The sequence below is a fragment of the Callithrix jacchus genome, chromosome 6 (assembly GCF_049354715.1).
Source record: "Callithrix jacchus isolate 240 chromosome 6, calJac240_pri, whole genome shotgun sequence".
Classification (NCBI taxonomy): Eukaryota; Metazoa; Chordata; class Mammalia; order Primates; family Cebidae; genus Callithrix; species Callithrix jacchus.
In genome coordinates this window covers 129,514,290-129,521,760 of record NC_133507.1, presented here as the reverse complement: position 1 = coordinate 129,521,760, position 7,471 = coordinate 129,514,290, and the positions used below count along the sequence as shown (strand labels likewise).

General features: G+C 43.0%; 1 protein-coding gene and 1 pseudogene across 8 annotated transcripts in view; both read left to right on the top strand.

Moving 5' to 3' along the window:
• The first annotated feature begins 783 nt into the window (after positions 1 to 783).
• LOC100412012 (large ribosomal subunit protein uL6 pseudogene) lies at positions 784 to 1,347 on the top strand (annotated as a pseudogene).
• A 4,628-nt stretch (positions 1,348 to 5,975) lies between these two features.
• PLEKHM3 (pleckstrin homology domain containing M3) overlaps positions 5,976 to 7,471 on the top strand; it is a 242,470-nt gene continuing 240,974 nt past the window's right edge. For all 8 annotated transcript variants that reach the window (XM_078328319.1, XM_078328318.1, XM_035305489.3 and 5 more), the window contains exon 1: positions 5,976 to 6,135. The gene's annotated coding sequence lies outside the window, so the exon portion shown is untranslated. The remainder of the gene's footprint in view (positions 6,136 to 7,471) is intronic.

Genomic DNA, 7,471 nt, shown 5'->3' with positions numbered 1-7,471 from the left:
GGATGTTGGGGGTTCCTTGTAAAGAGACCTTAGGATACTTAGAATGCTTAGAGACAGAAGCTAATGACCAACTTGTATGGAACTGTTTCGATATTTTAACGGCAGGTATGTTCTTGTGGGTGCCTGCCAGGCAAACAGTAGGTTCATTTATACTCTCAAGGAATGACTCTATTTGTGACTTCAATATTTGACGTCTCCAAGCTTTCAATTTACCTAACAAGACAAACAACAGTAATTATGCTATGTTGTTCTTAATAAATAACCTAATCATTTTTACTTGGGCTTATTTTGGAAGATAGGTGAGGTATACATGGCTTGCAGACTTGCAAACTTGGAAAGCTATAAATAGCACTAAAAATGTTCTGATTAAGTTTAAACCGCATTTTGATGAGATTTTTGTTTATTTCTCGGAAAACAGCATTGATTTTTTTGAATCCTGGCTTGAGCATTACTTTAGTAAATGAAGGCTAAAAGGAAATGAAGGTAATAACGGCACTTCCTCACATGACATTTGTTTTTAACATTTATTGAGATTATTTACTAACTACCATAATACTTGTTGAGGAAAATGCAAAGATAAACAAGATAGGAGTGCCTGCCCTGCAGGGAATTCTGAAGGGGGATATGATGGGGGAACCTTTGTATTTGTCAACGAGCCTCAATAGAGCTGGAAAAAAAACAATTAATTAATTAAAAATGGAGAACCTAAGGTTGGAAAAGAAGAGTTTCTAGGAAAAAAGAAAAAAGTCTTTTTTTGTTGTTGTTGCCACATCTATTGCAAGAATGAAGACCATTCTCAGGAACCAGACTGTTGACATTCCAGAAAATGTTGACATCTCTATGGAGGGACCCACAGTTATTGTGAGGGACCCCAGAGGAACCCTGCGGAGGGACTTCAGTCACGTCAACGTAGAACTCAGCCTTCTTGGGAAGGAAAAAAGAGGCTCCGGGTTGACAAATGGTGGGGTAACAGAAAAGAACTGGCTACTGTTCACACTATTTATAGTCACACACACAACTTGATCAAGGACATTACACTGGGCTTCCGTTACGAGATGAGGTCTGTGTCTGCTCACTTCCCCATCAACATCCAAGAGAATGGGTCTCTGATTGAAATCTGAAATTTCTTGGGTGAAAAATACATCCCCAGGGTTCAGAGGAGGCCAGGTGGCACTTGTTTGTATCTGAAGTCCAGAAAGATGAATTAATCCTTGAAGGAAGTGACATTGAGCTTGTTTCAAATTCAGCTGCTTTGATTCAGCAAACAGTTAAAAACAAGGATATCAGAAAATGTCTGGATGGTACCCAGGTCTCTGAAAATATACAGTTCAGCAGGCTGATGAATAAGATCTAAGAGTTGTCCAGCTATAGAAACAAGATGCTGGATGACTCCTAAAACCAGTTTGTGATATTTAAATGATGCAATAAAAAATCTATTGATTTTAGGGGGAAAAAATAGGTGTCTGGAAATAAAGAAAAGGGTATGTGGGAAATAAGTCTGGAAAGGTGGAGTGTCAGTTGTAAATGACAGAAAGCAACACAGACTCCCTTGAGATAACACGGACTTAATTGATAATAGAACTGTGAGGTCTAGGAGGTGAGGTTAGCTCCAGACCTGAGGAGATCCTGGGACTCAAGCAAGATCATTAGTTCTTACTTTCCCAGCACACCTTCCCACTCCCCTCACACAAAATCTTCATCCATCCCTTGGTGTTACTCTCCTCTCCCCTGTCACCTTCCTTCCCTTCTTCTGCAGACAGGCATTCTCACATGGTAGGAAAGACGGCCATCAGAGGCCTCCAGTTCACATCCTCACAGTCCTGTAACCCAATAGGTAAGGCTCCTTCCACAGCTTCAGAAAGAAAAACTCCAGGGAAGGACTCTGATTGACTGGGTCACATGCCCACTCTGGCTCAACTGCTATAGCCAAGAGATTGGGGTACCATGAATAGTAGAATTGGCCTAGCATTGATCACATACTTACCCTGTGTCTTCCAGGTAGGGGAAGTTCTCAAAGGAAGTAGGAATGCTGAGTACAGAAAAACAGAGATGTCCCCATTTATAGGAGGAAGCCAGTCATGCAGAGAGCCTCAAGGTTGTTAAAATGCATCCTCTGAAGGAAGAGACCCCCACAAACAGGCTTTGTGTGAGCAACATGGCTGTTTATTCAACTGGGTGCAGGCAGACTGAGGCCAAAAAGGGCATCAGCAAACAGTGGTGGGATAGGAGTTGGAAAGCTCAAGCTATGAAGTCTGAACTCCTGGCAATATGAGGCCATTAAAAATATTGAAATAAGAAGGTGGCTGTAGATTAACAATTGGACTAGATCATCTTCTAGGTTTCGTTTCATTCCTTTTTTTTTTTTTTTTTTTTTTTTGATAAGATCTCACTCCGTTGCTCAGGCTGGAGTACAGTGGTGTGATCATAGCTCACCACAGTGTCCAACTCCTGGGCTCAAGTGATCCTCCTGCATCAGCCTCCTGAGTAGCTGGAATCACAGACTTGTACCATCACACCTGGCTAATTTTAAAATTTTTTGTAGAGATGGAGTCTCACTATGTTGCTCTGGCTAGCCTCTAATTCCTGGGCTCAAGTGATCTTCCTGCCTTGGTCTCCCAAAGTGTTGGGGTTACAGATGTGAGCCACTGCACCCAGCAAACCTTAATTACTGAGCCACAGCATGTAATCACTGAGGCTCCACTCTATGTTAAAAATCATTCTGGGAGTTGGCGGAGGTGCAGGTAAAAAATAAAAATAAAAAAATAAAAACATTCTGATTATTGAAAGAAAGGCCTTCCTGAATGTTAGTGTGTAAGGAAGTAAAAAAGATGGTTGCCCTAATATAAACTATGAACTTTGGGTGGTAATATGTGTCAGTGAAGATTCATTGATTGTAATAAGTGTACCACTGTGGTGCAGGGTTGATAGTGGGAGAGGTTGTGTGTTTGGGGAGCAGGAGATACTTGGGAATCCTATACTTTCTGCTCAATTTGCTGTGAGCCCAAAGTTTCTGTAAAAAATAGTCTATTAAAAGCCAAAAGAAGATAGTGGGGCTGCTGTTAGCAGATAACCTTACGAATGGAGATAAAAACTTAAATATTTTACATTTAGAGAGGCAAAATGTCCCCAGCTGACATACAGTCACCAGCCGGTGGCTTCCCAGCTGAGATTACTCTCAGCCCTAAATCTTTCATCCTTTTTCTGGGATCATACCCTTAATTCTGGTGCTGAGGATCTGTATTAGTGAGAATGAATAAATTCAGTCATTCTGCAAACACAGCTTTTTTTTTTTTTTTTTTTTTAAGATGGAGTCTCATTCTGTCTCCTAGGCTACAGTGCAGTGGTGAGATCTCAGCTCAACGCAGCTTCTGCCTCCCAAATTCAAGTGATTCTCTGCCTCAGCCTCCCAAGTAGCTGGGATTACAGGCGTGTGCCACGACACCCTGCTAAGTTTTGTATTTTTAGTAGAGACAGAGTTTTGTCATGTCGGCCAGGGTGGTCTCAAACTCCTGACCTCAAGTGATCTGCCTGCCTCAGCTTTCCAAAGTTCTGGAATTACAGGCATGAGCCACTGTGCCCGGCCTTTTTTTTTTTTTTTTTTTAATTAGAGTGAAAGTTTATTTAAAAACTTTAGAGTAGTAATGAAGGGAAGGAGAAAAAGAAAAGAACACTTGGAAGAAGATCAAGCAGGTGACAGGAGAAACCAGGCACCTGTTACTTGCTTCTTAAAGAGCAAGGAGAAATTAGCCAGGCTTAGTAATGGGATGGGCCAGGAGTGAGAAATCTCATCAGAGGCAACAAAGATCAGATGTACCAGGTCCCAAGGCAAGTTTAGGTAATTTAAAATATATATATATATACCTCTGGCCAGGTGAGGTGGCTCACACCTGTAATCCATCACTTTTAGAAAGCAAGTAAGGAAGATCACCTGAGGCCAAGAGTTCAGGATCAGCTTGGGCAACACAGGGAGACCTTGCCTTTCCCCCCCAAAAAAATTAAAGAAATTAGCCACGTGTGGTGATGCGTGCCTGTAGTCCTAGCTACTAAGGAGGCTGAGTTGGGAGGATCCCTTGAACCCAGGAGTTCAGGGCTGCAGTGATCTATGATTACACCACTGCACTCTGGCCTGGGCAACAGAGTGAGATCCTGTTGCTAGCAAAAAAGAAAAAAAAAGTACCTCAAATTGCAAGGTTTAAAGAAAGCCTATTTAAACTTTGAACATCAACCAAAGGAATTTTTTTTTAACTCAATGGTTAAAGAGTTGCTTATTAATCTTCTAAGGGATGTGAATAGGAATCAGGTTTTTAGATTTCTATAATGTTTCATACCTTACCCCTCTGACCTGTTTTTTGTTTTTGCATTCCTTTATTCATTCCTTTATTCAGATACATATAGAGTGGGCCTGTGCTAGGTGCCTACTAGATTGTGGTGAGTGAAACTGATATAGTGCCTGCCCTCAGAGAATTTATAGGTGAGATGGGTGAGAGTGGGAAAACCAATAAAACAGATAAATAAGTGTGAACTTATAAAGTGAGAAAATGGCTAAGAAGTGTGCTCTGATGGAAAATACGCGGGAAACTGCAAGGAAGGTCTGTCCAATCAGACCATCATATGCCTGCTAAGCCACCACAGTCAGTGTGGGTGGGTGTGGGTGGTCTTATTAGGCCGTCCTGCCTGCGTGCACACACATGCACGCACGCTCTCTATTTTGCTGGAAATCTACAAGTGGGGGTGAAGACCTCACCTCAAAACCACCACTTTCAACCTGCACAGGAAAATACAGTGAAAACAGATTTTCACCAAAGCCCCAAAACTGGAAATGAGAAGTGTTAACGTGCGAAGTAACACTTCTCATTTCCAGTTTTGGGGCTCTGGTGAGAGAAGAGACCTCCCAAACAGGCTTTGTCTGAGCAAGATGGCTGTTTAATCACCCTGGTGTGGGTGGGCTGAGGCCGAAAAGGGCATCAGCCAAGGGTGGTGGGATAGGAGCTGGTTTTATAGGTTGAGGTAGGCAGTGGAAAGTTACAGAAGTTACGGTTTAGGGTGGATTTTTGCAAGCTGGGAGGGGGTCTTAGGTTGCCTGGTGGGAGGGGGATCCTGGGATGTGGAGTCACAAGGTTGACCAAGGTCAGTTACAAAGCCCAATGGCCTTATCGATTGGGGCAGGACAATAGAGAATGTCTTAAAATTCAGTAGGCACTGTAGGGGTTGATCACTTTTTCCTCTTTTCATGGTCTTCCAGTTACTTTAGATTTTCCAGGAACTCATCTGGAGTGTCCGTGCAGGTCACAGAGGTAAACATGGCGTCCATGGGGCCATCAGTTGGCCTAAAAGACCTTACAAGAAGCAATCTCCAGGTTCTACTAGTCCCAATTTTTTCTTTTTTTTCTTTTCTGAGATGGAGTCTTGCTTTTGTTGCCCAGGCGGGTTCAAGCGATTCTCCTACCTCAGCCTCCCCCTAGCTGGGACTACAGACGGGCGCCACGATGCCCAGCTAATTTTTTTTGTATTTTTAGTTGAAATGAGGTTTCACCACGTTGGCCAGGCAAGTCTCCATCTGACCTCGTGATCCGCCCACCTCGGCCTCCCAAAATGCTGGGATTACAGGCGTGAGCCACAGCGCCTAACCAATAGTCCCACTTTTGGAAAGAATTTATTTGAGTAATTAATTCTCTTAGACAAAGGAGCTGCTAAAAACCAGCCCGACCCTGACATGTTCTAAGTGACATTTTCCAATCGCAAACATCGATTTTGGCGTTGGGTGGAGCAGTGAGGAGACTCCGCGGCACACGCCATTGCTTTCACAATGTGTATGATAGGAACTGTATATGAGAAAGCAAAGAAATAAGGAGGCCTGGGGTCAGGACCGGCCTGGTTGCCAGGTCTCCCTCAGGCAGGAAAGACGCGTCCTCGCAGCCTGGAACTTTGTGTGTCCGGTTCTGGCTGCCCGGGCCGCCGGGGAAGCATTTCAGAGTGGGACCGCGAGAAGCCGCTTGTAAACAGAGCCGGGCCGGGATGGTCTGCGTCCGGGCGGGCTGTCACTGTGAGGCGGGCGGCAGGCTGCAGGAGCCAAGCCCAAGCCGGGAGCGGACTGCAGGCCCCGCAGGTGAAGGAAGAGTAGAAGCCGGCGCCCGGGTGAGCATCCTCTGCTTCTGTGCTGCCTGGCCGGCCAGTTTGGGGGATGGGGTGGGGACGACAGCATTGTAAATATCCGAGCAGCTTCCAGGGGTAGCGGTGATTTTGCTGTTTCTTCCATGCTCTGGTTTTTATTTCGTGCTGGTGATTGTACCACATTGCAATGGCTAATGGGTGAGGGAAGATTACATGATGCGTTGTCTGCTTATTTTTGTGAATCAGGTATATTATAGGAGGAGAAAGTAGTTGAAATAGTAGGTGATCTTGCTGAGTGCGTTATTAGTAACCCCTGCCATCCCCGCCTGGGGGTTGTAAAACCAAACCCCAGCAGAGCTTTTAATGTACATCAAGCTGGTGCTTCGAAAAAACGATTGTTCTTTCTGTCGACTCTGTCCGTTTTTAATGTATAGTAAATGACACCATATGACTGATGACAAGCATAATTTGGTTTTATAGAAAAGAAGCTAAAAAATTAAGTTAAAGAAACCTCACATTTATCTCTTAAAAATAAATTACTTCTGAGATATATATTAGGATGACAAATTACGACTGGTCTAGATGTATACCTTGCAAAGCAAGACAAAATTAAATTTACCAGGTTAAACTGAGATTGAGCCATGTTGTTGTAAACTTATTTAGAAGTTTATTTCTTGATTCTTTTTTCTTCCTTGGAAGGAACCAGAGAGAAACAGCTCTATTTTTTCTTTATATTTTAATTTAAGTAATCGTAGTGAATTGTGATTTGTATTTATAAATTATTTTATTATAAAATACTACATGTAAATTATAATTGGCATACTTAAAATACAAGCCAGTTTTTGTTTGACTGACTTTAAGAAAATGCCTTAACAAAAGCTGGGCTATACGTATAGTCTCTAAAAAGGTAATAGACATTTGTAATCTTAGTCACATAGTCTTTTAGACAGGAGATGAATATTAAGTTAAATCGTACCTATAATACATAGCTATACATAGAAGAAATGATATTAATACCTGATGAGTTTTCCTTTTCTCTCTCTTTTTTTTTAGACAGTGTTTTCGCTCTTGTTGTCCAGGCTGGAGTGCAATGGCGTGATCTTGGCTCACTGAAACCTCTGCCTTCTGGGTTCAAACAATTCTCCTGCCTCAGCCTCCCCAGCATCTGGGATTATAGGCACCCACCACCACACCCAGCAAATTTTTTGTATTTTTTGTAGAGATAGGGTTTCACCATGTTTACCAAGCTGATCCTGAACTCCTGACCTCAGGTGATCCACCTGCCTCGGCCTCCCAAAGTGCTGGGATTACAGGTGTGAGCCACTGCTCCTGTCCCGAGTTTTTCTTTACAATGAATATT